The sequence below is a fragment of the Podarcis pityusensis genome (assembly GCF_964106645.2).
Source record: "Podarcis pityusensis genome assembly, chromosome: 4".
Taxonomy (NCBI): Eukaryota; Metazoa; Chordata; class Lepidosauria; order Squamata; family Lacertidae; genus Podarcis; species Podarcis pityusensis.
Genome location: NC_138027.1, coordinates 66541350 through 66554496, shown reverse-complemented (window position 1 = coordinate 66554496; position 13147 = coordinate 66541350). Strand labels below are relative to the sequence as shown.

Genomic DNA, 13147 nt, shown 5'->3' with positions numbered 1-13147 from the left:
CACACTCAACAGGAAGTGGAACATGTTCTGCTTCCAAGGCAAAGTTCACAAACCAAAACACCTACTTCCAGGTTTGCAGCGTTCTTAATCCAAGTTGTTCATAAACTAAGGTGTTCTTAAACCAAGGTACCACCGTATCCTTGAAATTCCATGCACTCCATATGGAGAACCAAACCTGTGAATGGACCGTCTGTGGATACAGCTACATCTTTCCCACCAGCAGCAATTTCCATGATCAGACTGTCTAACATTTTCTCCAAGGGAACATATGTCCCTGCAAATAAATGGAGGGTCACAGACACAGCAGAAGAGGCTCATTTTTTGAGGGTTTTGGTGTGTTTTGGTGGTGGGAAGCTTTGCCCCATGTTAAATTCCTGAAATAGAAATAAAAGTAAAAGTATATTTCACATCAATGCTTCATCCTTAGGCTGTTTTCTCTGAAGTAAAGTCCTTTTGATTTGATGGAGTTAACTTTCCAGCAAGCATACGTAGGATTGCAGCCTTATTTTAATTTCCAGTTGATAATGCACCCCGTTGTTCAATGTCACATCAGTTTCCGTTTCCTCTGAATATGTACCACTTCAGGTGAAGGATACCATTTTTGAATGCCCCCCATGTGGAAAACAAAGATATCCTACCTGTTAATTAAAAACAACAGTAACCCTATAAAGGGGTTCTAAGTCAATTTGCTCTTTGCTATGCCAGTTTTCTACTGGCAGGTATTTAAAAAATAATAATCTACCAGCTTCAGTCTGAAGTGTTAATCTATCTACCACTTCATTTTTTTGCCTTCATTTGGGTCAGCTTTAAAGCTGGCAATTTCTGCAGGAAAAAATGTGGCAACAGTGTAGGGGATCTTAAAATGGTTAGCTTGCTATAACAAGGAAACAATTTTAGCTAGCACTAAACTTGCATGTGCTGAAGGAGAGCATATTGCATGTGTCAGCCTGAAATATAAACACTGGTGCGATGCCATTAAAATCTTTTTTAAAAATTTTTTATTCTCAACAATTCCTGAACTGTGCTGCATAAGCTGCTGTTCTGGCAATCATTCAAAAATCACCTGTAGATGTTCAATCACGAATAAAGAAAACATGCTGAACAGCATTAATCCTGTATTAATAAACGGCTACTGTTTATATTTATATGAAGGTGAAAAGTTGTGTGCATTAGAGTGAAATGCAGCTGGAAGAACTATTGCAGTCCGTATAATATAAGCAGTAGCAAAAGGTCTCTCCATGTCCCACCAGTCATATGCCCTCCCTTCCATTTATTCCCCTTTCCTCTGTCTGATTCTCCAAAGCACCTCAAAGCCAGGAGGACAGAGTCCTGCACTAGGCATGTTCTCTTCACATGTCATCTGTATCCCCACCACAATCCCACATTCATGGTAAGAAAAAGCACATACGGGTAGCCATTTGTTGCTACTTTACAAAACACCATTGCATTTCTCATTGCATGCACCTGTAGCCAGTGTGATGTAATGATTAGAGGGTTGTCCACTGAGTGTGGGGGCCTAGACTCAAATCCCCACTGAGCCTTATGAGAATAAAATAGGGCAGGGTTGTTGTTGTTTAGTCGTTTAGTCATGTCTGCCTCTTCGTGACCCCATGGACTAGAGCACGCCAGGCACTTCTGTCTTCCACTGCCTCCCGCAGTTTGGTCAAACTCATGCTGGTAGCTTCGAGAACACTGTCCAACCATCTCGTCCTCTGTCGTCACCTTCTCCTTGTGCCCTCCATCTTTCCTAACATCAGGGTCTTTTCCAGGGAGTCTTCTCTTCTCATGAGGTGGCCAAAGTATTGGAGTCTCAGCTTCAGGATCTGTCCTTCCAGTAAGCACTCAGGGCTGATTTCCTTAAGAATGGAGAGGTTTGATCTTCTTGCAGTCCATGGGACTCTCAAGAGTCTCTTCCAGCACCATAATTCAAAAGCATCAATTATTCGGCGATCAGCCTTCTTTATGGTCCAGCTCTCACTTCCATACAGCACTACTGGGAAAACCATAGCTTTAAGACTGCCATCCTGAGCTCCTTTGAGTTATGAATTATTCAAGCAGCTCTTCTCTCCTATGTTTCCTTACTGTTCTTCAGTGTTCCATCAGATTCCATTTCATGCATGTATGTATGTATGTATGTATGGACTAAATCAATTTTTTTAAAGCATACTCAAACATTTGAGAAATTTCTATAAGAGCCACCATTTGCAGTGAATACTGAATGTAGACTCGAACATATGTAGAAGCCAGCCATGGCTTCCTTTTCAGAACCTCAATTTTATTTCTTTATCTTGTCCCTCCCTTTTCAGCGTTGCAAACCTTTGGAAGCATCTCGTTCCACTTATCTGACTTCCAGCAGCTGGTTTCCAAGGAAACAGCAGGATACAATTTTGGGCATCTCAAATTTTAAAAGGAAGTCTTGGTGGGAAACTGTCATTGTGAGACATTTGGGATTTAAGACGCAGGCAATGTAGGCAATATTTGAGTTCATCTGAACAGAACAGGATGGGACATGGCTGGTGCTGACTTGTTCAGTAGTCTTGTAATTGGAATAAGTAGCCTACAGGTGAAAGAATGGCAGTTTATCAGGCTTAGGGGGGAAATAACTTCAGGGGGTGGGGAGAGATGATAGCTTGCTGAAAGAAATAGATATCCTCAGGCCTAGTGTGAAAACAGAGGGGAAATGAAAATTATTCTCTCTCGTAGCTAATATTTAAACATAGATGAGGCAGTATATTTATAATACCATACTTCACTTTATTGCCAAAACCTAAAACATAGCTCATCATGTTTAGCATAGTTATATAGATAATATCACTTGAATGTAACAAAACTGAATTTTCTTATTGTTTGTATATAAATAGTCCTCCTTGGCTTTGCCATGGCCAAGGCAGACGGATGAGCACTGAAGCATAGCTCACAAGGCACCAGATCTAAAATCTGGTCATGGCATGGTTTCTTCAAAGACAAAGTCCAACCAGAAAAAAGTGCTGTCTGGGATGTTTGGGTTGGATACTAGGAGCTGCAAATGGCATATTAGACAATTTAGTTATATATCAATCTCTATCTGCATCCATTACACTGAGCACAGGGAAGCATGGACAGGTTGATTTGGGTGACAGTGTGTGGAAAGAAGTCCTTCAGCCCATTGCAGGCTGAAAAATTAGTACAGCTGTGCAGCCTGATATAATTTATTCATTATATCTCATCTCCCCCCCCCCCCCCCAGAACTGGCTCACCAATACAAATAAAATACACACAACTAAAAAGAAAAAAATGTATGACTAAAAAGTGATTAAGCTAATGATGGAATTAAAACAATGCAAATGGGTATCTATTAAAGCGCAGCTAGAAAGGCAAAACACACAAACACAGTATAGCACAGTATTAAGGGACCTTTCCTTAAAAGCAGTCAGTTCTTAAAAGCCTGCCAAAATAAAATGGCCTTCACCTCTGGTGGAACAAACCTATAACCCTGAGATTAACGCTGAGAGCCAGCGTGGTATAGTGGTTAAGAGCGGTGGACTCGTAATCTGGTGAACCAGGTTCGCTTCCCCGCTCCTCCACATGCAGCTGCTGGGTGACCTTGGGCCAGTCACACTTCTCTGAAGTCTCTCAGCCCTGCTCACCTCACAGAGTGTTTTTTGTGGGGGAGGAAGGGAAAGGAGATTGTTAGCCACTTTGAGACTCCTTAAGGCGGGATATCAAGTTCAAACTCTTAAGAAGAGAGAGGGCTGGGCTGCATTAGCATACTGGTGGTATTGAACCACAAAAAACTCCAAACAACCTTTCTCAGTGGTAAATGTTGACTAGCATGGGGGCAGAACAGAACCCTGAGGGACTCCACAGCCTGGAGGCCAAGCTAGGAGTGCCCCAGCACCACCACCTTGGTTTTTCCTCTCCAGGAAGCAACAGAGCCAATATTAACTTCCTGTATGGACCAGGCTGGACTGTGGCCAGGTGACCAGTGTGCCTGCTCAGGCTGCTAACTGTTGATGGGCAACTTCAAGGCTCCTCTTGCTTTCCCTTCTTTAAGCTAAGGTTACCAGGCGTCCCCGTTTCCTGGGGACAGTCCCCAGATTTACAAATCAGTCCCCTGACGAAATCCTATCATTCAGACTCATTTCAATGAAGTGTCCCTGGATTCATTGAAAAAAATCTGGTAACCTTCCTTTAAGCTGGATTTAGACCAGATAGCCTTTCAAAAAGAGAACTCCTTTAAATAGGACACATAGCCACACCAACAAAAAATGTAAAGGATGTCTACCTACCAGGAACTGTTTGTTTAAGCATGAAGAATTCCCCTTTGGAAAGAGCTGTGGTGCTCCATGAAACCCAATATGGTGGCCACATAAGAAGAAGACAGGAAACCAGGCACAGGCCTCTCTTGACACATATTTGGCAACTGTGTACAAGACATAAAAACACACTTGGGTGAGAAAAAAAGAAGGAAATACCCTTTTTGGTCACACTGTAAATCCGTAAGTCCTCCTTAATATCGCCTGTCTGAGTATTTGCCCAACAAGGATGTTCTAGCCACTTGGAATGGAGTGAACGGTATACTCTAGCCTTCCTGCTGTTTTGACTGGTGAGCCAAGTCTCTTTGAAACGCCATGTGACCACAACCACAAGCTTGCTGTCGACGCCTCCAGACAACAGAAAACAGGCTCCAGCCTGCACAGCTTCTTCATTACTGCAGCCCTAAGCCATAATTACATAACATGAGAGGGCTCTTCTCTTGCCAGCAGACAGAGTTACCGCGCGCAAGATCTCAAATCATTATGCTGAATTGAATATTGCCTCAACAGTAAACAGGATAAGGTTGGTCTGCTTGGTCTGAAATACAAGCAAAGGATCTCATTAGGCAAAACAGAGTAAAACATGGCCACAGGGAAAAGGTAACAAGCCTAGTAGCATTCCATTGCTCAACATATTTCCACATCTATTTATTTTTCTTTTACAGAAATCTCTATGTAATTCCAGTGTACATGCTCATCCACTTTCTTTATGAGCCAATGACTAATTGTGCCCCTATACAGCATGTTTGCCTTTGGAATGGTAATCACATTATCATACGGTCTTTATGTGCAGCATTTTAAGAACACAAGAATAATTAGTGGCTCTTTCCCCAAGAGTGAGTTGATTTTGCTGGTCATGGTGATACAAGTCAATAGGGGTTGTAGCTAATTGATATCTGGATTCAGATTCCATGCAATACTATTAATTTACCGGTATCTATTTGAAAATATTAGTTGATTTTCTTGCAAAAGCAACCCAAAGGCAACATAGAATAATAAATAAGCAAACACCTACATTAAAACTAGCAGAAAACAAAAGAAAGCAAAAACCTAAACAACCATCGTATTTTTAAAAGGCAGAATTAAAACATCCCACCCACTTAGAGGCCACAGACAATCGAAAGCTAAAGGCCTGGTGGAAAATAAAGACCGGTTGCCCCTAAAGGTGTGCAGTGATGGTGCAAGGCAAGTTTCCCTGGGGAGAGCATTCTGCAAGTGGGGAACCACCATTAAAGAGCCCCGTTCTCATGTTGCCACCCTCCAAACCTCTTCTGGAGGGGGCACATATCCCTTCCATGGAGGAAGTAATGTGAAACCAGGTACCTGAAATGCTTGGGGTTACACATGAAGCTCATCATGCAAACCTTTCCACTGCCCAAGAAATCAAACAAGGCGTGCATGATCCACATTTCGTTCCAAGTGATGCTCTTGCAAACCCTGGTCTAACACCAGCACCAATGCTTCTTACAGATAAGTAGGTAGGTAGATTAGCCACCTCATTAGTCACATTTGTATAAATGCACAGTCACAAATGTATTACAGTGGTACATCGGGTTAAAAACTTAATTCATTCTGGAGGTCCGTTCTTAACCTGAAACTGTTCTTAACCTGAGGTACCACTTTAGCTAATGGGGCCTCCCCCCACCACCGTGTGATTTCTGTTCTCATCCTGAAGTTCTTAACCTGAGGTACTACTTCTGGGTTAGCGGAATCTGTAACCTGAAGCATCTGTAACCCGAGGTACCACTGTATTCTATTTTAAGCTTTGGTGTTGATGGTGTTTATGGATGGGGTGGGAGAAAATAAGGCATGTGTTGTTTAAAATGCACTGCAACCAATGTGCTGCAGAAGACTATATTTAGAAAAAACAACTGCAGCTACCTGATTTGGAGTTATGCAATAATACCTGGTGTGCCAATGGAGAGAGCTGCAGGTGGTGGACTGGTAATCTTGTACCACTTCCTGCCTTTCTCATGGTTTTGGGAATGCAAATAAAAGGAACAGCTAGATTGACAGAAAAGCAGGAAACCTGCAAGTACTAGCATATGCTAAATTACAGGAAATCAGTGTGAAAGTGCATTCCTGAGCACACACATTGTAAACCAGTGATCACCTGTGAAATAGCACTGACTCAACACTTCCAATAAAGTCTGCCCTGGGGGGGGGGGGAACTATCCTGCAATTATTGTGCAAGTGAAGATTCTGCTGAGGACCACGATGTATAAAAAGAAGATGGGAAGATTTGCCTTGAACACAGCATTCTTTCAATATATAGATTACTTATGCATTTTCTAGAATGTTACCTTCAGTCTGTTGAGAATGATACTGGAAAAGAATGGATGCGTCATCTCATAATTTGAGAGCCATGGCAGCTTTGAGAGTTGGCCTTGGCCTTGAGAGAGGTTCTGTTTCAAATTGCTGCTCAGTCTCAACTTGGATGGCCTTGCGGAAGTCACTGTCTCTCAGCTTCAGTTCCCCACCTGCAAAATGGAAATAATAATGTCCTACTTTCAAAGGGTTATTATGAAGGTACCATTTATAAAGCCTTGCATACCTTGAATGTGCTCTGGAAATTTGAAATTGTTCTTTAGTCTGCACTTCTATAGCTACTTGCAGTAAGCACCACTGGAAATATGAAATAGTTAAATAGTTGCAATTCTAAACCCACTTACCTGGGACTAAGACCTATTGAACTCAAGAGGACTTACCTATAAGTTACTTTTGCATTTTGGTAAACATCATTTGGAAACTTCTAGCAAATACAATGCTCTAGTAAAACATCAAATGCTGACAAGTGTGTTTAGTTTTTCTTATATTGTGTATTTCTGGATATATTTTTACTGTATAATCCTTTGACTATGCAGTCAATTAAAAGAGGGGGGAACGTCATTTGCAGGACTTGTCAGGTTTCATTTGGGTGAGAATCCCTGTGACTTTACTTCTCCCTGATAAATGCATAAAAGGGAAAAGTTTGGTTAGTGCAGCCTCTCCTTATGATAGGAGAAAAGCTGCACTGTTAAAATTCTCCCTCCCACATAATTCTTAAAATTTCCTCATGAAATCTGACAACACATTTTGTGTGTGTGGTAGAGAGCATTCAGCTTCTCACACAAAAATATGGAGCTTTTTAAAACTGAAGAAGTAACAGGCAAGTCTATACCAAAAATAATGTTGCTGAACTACAACTCCCATCATTCCTGACCATTGATCATGCTGGCTGGGGCTGATGGGAGTTGGAGTCCAACAGTGTGGGGGGGGAGGGGAGGACAGATTCCCTATTCCTGCTGTAGGCAGGTAGTAAGGTCCATTCAACTCTCCTTCAAGAGGCCAAACCAAAGTGATCATGGCAGCTTGCTTTTAAAAGTGCACTTCCATTTTTAAACACCAAACGTAAGCAGTAACAGGCAACACGTGGCTAATGTTCTAAAAACATATATATAACCTGTATTATTTCACAATTTTAAAAGCAAAGGCATGTACAGGTGAAAAGAACCTTCTGCATGGCATCTCCCTCGCTCCAGTCTTTTTCTCCCAAGTGGTGTTCTTTCCATAAGGATCAGTTCTAATGTCAAAGTCAGGTACGAAGAAGGTGACTAAAGAAGGAGGGGGGCAGAATGAAAGAGAACAGTTCTGCTCTCCTGACCTGAGCACCCTTATTGCTTTTTAAACCCTTCCCAAAGGATAACTTGGAGACCGTGGGGGATGAGTGGAGGTTTAAACATCTTAGAGGCCAGAATCTTTTTCTGTGGCAGAAATGGGGGGAATGTGGGATATATACATTATCAAGCTGTATTATTTAAGCTGTAAAATAGGAACTGATTAAAAAACACCATTTGATCCCCTTCTCCTTGTGCCCTCCATCTTTCCCAACATCACGGTCTTTTCCAAGGAGTCTTCTCTTCTCATGAGGTGGCCAAAGTACTTGAGTCTCAGCTTCAGGATCTGTCCTTCCAGTGAGCACTCAGGGCTGATTTCCTTAAGAATGGAGAGGTTTGATCTTCTTGCAGTCCATGGGACTCTCAAGAGTCTCCTCCAGCACCATAATTCAAAAGCATCAATTCTTTGGCGATCAGCCTTCTTTATGGTCCAGCTCTCACTTCCATACAGCACTACTGGGAAAACCATAGCTTTAACTATACGGACTTTTGTTGGCAAGGTGATGTCTCTGCTTTTTAAGATGCTGTCTAGGTTTGTCATTGCTTTTCTCCCAAGAAGCAGGCGTCTTTTAATTTCGTGGCTGCTGTCATCATCTGCAGTGATCATGGAGCCCAAGAAAGCGACTAAACATCAACAAGGTCAATAGACTTAACATCTGCTGGTGTCTTTTTATGGCCCATCTGCTTGGAGTGCTTCTGCATCTCCTAAACCAGGCTTCCTCAACCTCGGTCCTCCAGATGTTTTTGGCCTACAACTCCCATGATCCCTAGCTAGCAGGACCAATGGTCAGGGATGATGGGAATTGTAGTCTCAAAACATCTGGAGGGCGGAGGTTTAGGAAACCTGTCCTAAACTGTTGGACAGAAAGTTGGGATCCTTACAGAAAACTAAACCTACAGCAGCTGTTTATAAATGTTCAATGGATTTTGGTAATCATGCTCCGGTGGTGCAGCAGGAGGTCCCATTAGCTAAAGTGGTGCTTCAGGTTAAGAACAGTTTCAGGTTAAGAATGGACCTCTGGAACGAATTAAGTTCTTAACCCAAGGTACCACTGTACTTAGAAAAGGCAGGACAGACCAAAAAAAAAAAGTACTTAATTACACAGTGCATATGTTTACATCGCCTTGAACTTCTATGAGAAAAGGTAAGTTACACATGTAATAATTTACGGTGGAATCCCCCCCCCCCCAAATGTAGTGATGGCTGCCAACTTGGACAGCTTTAAAAGAGGATAGGGCTTTCATTGGCTACCATCCATGATGGCAATGTTCTACTTGGGACCTGCTTCTGGGCTTCCCATGGGCACCTGGTTGGCCAACGTGAGAAAGGATGCTGGACTAGATGGGCTTACAGTCAGCAGGACTTACATTCTTATCACAATTGGCACAAGCACCCTGACCTTGATTACCCTCTTGTGATGGAAAAGAATGGTGACTTCCTATCCAAAGACCCATCAAGACTTCAACATCTTTGGCTTTATATCCATCAACAGGGCCCACATTGAAAAAAATTAGGAAAGTCTGGTGGTGTTTTTCTGATTAATTCTCATTGAACTACTTTCAAGGAATGAATTGATAATAATAATAATAATAATAATAATACCCCAGCCACTCTGGGCAGCTTCCAACAAAATATTAAAAATACAATAAAACGTAAGACATAAAAAGCTTCCCTAAACAGGGCTGCCTTCAGATGTTCTTCTAAAAGTCAGATAGTTGTTTATTTCCTTGACATCTGATGGGAGAGCGTTCCACAGGGCAGGTGCCACAAGCGAGAAGGCCCTCTGCCTGGTTCCCTGTAACTTCGCTTCTTGCAGGGAGGAAACTGCCAGAAGGCCCTCGGAGCTGAACCTCAGTGTGAATGAATGAATGCTCTAACTTGAAATAGCTAAGAATCTACTGTTAGTAGTCACTGACTGCTCCTTTACTAACTTTACCAAGGTGATGTAGGACCAGGTCATAAGGAAGTGACTACTGCATGTGATACATGTGCCTTTACCTTTAAGAAAGACCAAAGCATTCCATTCTCTTTGCCTCACCTAAATCTCTCTTGGATTCTCTACCCAGGCAGCCATATTGTAGTAAATATCTTCCAAATAGTAAAGTTAATGGTCTTCTATCTAGGGCTGTTCCTTTTCTAGAGCAAAGTAGGTGGGAAATGTATAACAAAATAGCACCAAATTATCAAATGGGTTAATATACTACATTTTGCTTTACAGAGTGTCCTGTTTCAATTTGTTGTCTCATAAACAGAAATACCTTGAACTGGAGAAGCTTCTGTGAGTACAAATCTGTTTCTTTGCCATAGCAAACACATTTGAGATACTCAGATCATGAATACATGTGAATCGTTAAGTAAGAACCAAAACACGGTAGAGATGGGGAAGCTGTAGGCTGGACTACAATTTCCATCACCCCTGATCATTGGTTGCTGGACTACAATTTCCATCACCCCTGATCATTGGACCCACTGGCTGGGGCTAATGGGATTTGGAGTTCAACACTATCTGGCTAGAGCACTGGTTTCCTATTCCTGAATTAATAAATGAGTCAGGCCTTGGTGATGAGTTGGAGAGCTCAGAGAGCAATGAGGAACATTACCAAATTAAACAGCTGGTGCTCAGTTCATTAAAGAAACTAAATCAAAACCATGCCTAAAGAAAGTATAGAAAAACACAGCCTTTCAGAATGCATTCATTTTAAATAATGATTCCAATTTACTGTAGTCCTAAGAGGCCAAAATGGTCCAAATCGGACTTGTTTAACTGCTGGTTTTCTAAAAAAGATATTGAACATTTTTGGGAGGGTGAGGGAGGGGCAACTACCACCTTAACTTATATGCACAGGAGGATGAAATGTCAATTCCAGGGTGGGTAATGCCCCACCTAAGAAAATAAGAATATTACATAAGAAAATATGTACACATGAAACTGAAAAAGCAAAGGCTTTTGGGGTAAATGCTACAGTTTTTAAGCCAAAAGGCATTAGATGATTTTTCCAGGTGCTTGCCTGAGCAGTTATGTTTGGATTTGGGAGATATACAGCTTCCCTAAGGAGGCTACTGTTTTGGTTTGCAAGTCATAGTAATAGAAGCAATAACAGAAGTTACCTCTTTCCTCCCTGCCCTTTTTAGTATAGTCATATAGTTAAAGGAAGCATCTCTGTTCAGCGGCAGGATGCTGGGGGCAATGGCAGGAGTGTGTGCGAGTGAAACTTCAAGCCCTGTGTGTGGACTTTCTGGAAACAGTGGGTTAGCCATTGTGCGAATCAGAATATGGTGCATAAGATGGTCCATTTAGGGCAGGGGTAGATTCCTTCAGCCTGTGGGCCAGTTTTGGCCTCCCGGGGGATCCAGTTTAGCCTGCGGCTCCATTTTTCTTAAACCACGCCCACTCACCCACCAGCTGACATATCAGCTGATGGGTGGGAGGGCAGAATTTAACCCTCCATTGGCTGTGCAGTCCTTCTAGCTCAGCTTTGTCTGTACTGACTAGTAGTGGCCCTCAGGGATTTCAGGTACGAGTCTCTCCATACCTGGAATCTGGGATCTTCCACCCTCAGAGCAGCTAGCTTCTCTACCACTGAGTTATGGTCCTTTGCCAAGAGGTGCAAAGATAACCTCTGTAACATGCAGGGTTGACTCCCGACCTTTTGCTGCATCAAGGGAAATTGACAAGCTGGTGAGCCCGTCTCCTTTGAGCCCAACCAATTGGGAGTTGAATCTTACTTGGTCAGGCTTGTCCAAAGGGCAGACTGTATAGCACATGCACAGCTGACAGCTCTGTCCTCTTACACCTTCCCTACATTTCCTGCTCCCAGCATCTGCTACCTGAAGTACTTGCCACGCTCTGCCAGTGATAGGGCTGGGCCTGCAGGATCTGTGCAAAGGATACAGACCGCCTAGAGAAAGAGACTATTATGAGTGCATACCTAGTGTTGCATTTATTTTCCACATTTATATTATAGCTTGCCTTTCCTCAGTCATTAAATCCACTGGATGCGTACAGGGGTTCCCAAGACAATCTCCCGTCAAAGTTAGGTACTGACCAGACCAAGACCTGCGCAGCTTCAGCAAGAAAGCAATGCCAAATGCCCACAGGTGCATCTATGTGTGTGTGCATAAAGAGGGGACTGTGCAGAAACTGGTGATCATTTGCCCATTTCGTCTCTGCAGATCTATGGTCCACCTGCCAGAAAGAGTTTGTTTCAAACTGTTGCCATGTTTTGACCGTAACCTGGAGACTGGTCCCTAGTGTAATTACTGCAGGGCTTGCATTCAGGATTAGAACCTTCAATCCAGTTATTTCATTGGCTTTAACTTGTTTATGAACTGCATCAAACAAGGCAACAGCCAAGTGAGGACCAGGGGATCCCTGAGCACCAAAGTCAGCAGCCTCTTCCTGCAAAATAGGTCAATGAAGGGTGGTAGCCAGAATGCATTCAGGGCAAGCTGAAATAGCTTTGCATTTTATCTCCTACGTGCTTGTCCAATGTCAAAGGACATCGCTTGTAATTTCTACACTGCGTTAAACTTACTAAATTATTCATTCTGAATTATGCTCTTAGATGCTCTTGTCCTTCTGGAGAAGGTCTTTTGGAGTCCCAGGGCTGAGCGCTATCCAAGCAATCCCTGGCTGCTGATTATTGACACTGTGCTGTAATTTTGCAAAGTGTTTTAAGGTGCTCCCCCTGTTCTTGTGAGACTAGCCCGTTTGTCAAACGCCACTCACTGACTCCATGGAAGAGAGGTGGGACTTGATTGGTCTCTCCAGCTTGTGACCCTTTGGAAGCCAGGAACATGGGAACTCCAAAACATTAGGAGGGCACCGAGTTGTCAAATGCTGTCAAACTTGGTCTGCGCTTCCTCCCTGGAAAAAAAAAGACTGCAGCCTTAATTAACACAGTGGCATTACTAAGGAAGGACCTCCTTTCTGCTTTTCGAAACCCCCTGGCCCAGCGCACACCTCTCCTCTCCTCTCTCTGGGCGCATCTCGAAGGCGATGTTTTCCTTGGGCTGCCAAACTTCCAAAATCCTCCCTCCAGCTCCCAAGTTCTCATCCACTGATGGTGGTAGTCCGCTAGCCAGCCAGCCAGCCAGCCAACCAGGCGCTGCGCGGAGCCTGCAGTGTCCCCTCGTGGTCGCGAGGGGGAATGCCTCTCTGTGCCCGCCGCCGCCTCCTTCCCTGCGCTGAGTGG

The 13147-nt window shown here is 43.1% G+C and overlaps 1 long non-coding RNA gene across 1 annotated transcript; it reads right to left on the bottom strand.

The window, feature by feature from the left end:
* Nucleotides 1-1047: 1047 nt before the first annotated feature.
* LOC308475014 lies at nt 1048-7016 on the bottom strand. The gene is made up of 3 exons (XR_013985083.1): nt 6599-7016; nt 4269-4402; nt 1048-2658 (listed from the first exon to the last, which is right to left on the bottom strand). It is a non-coding gene; the product is annotated as an uncharacterized lncRNA (long non-coding RNA).
* Nucleotides 7017-13147: the final 6131 nt, after the last annotated feature.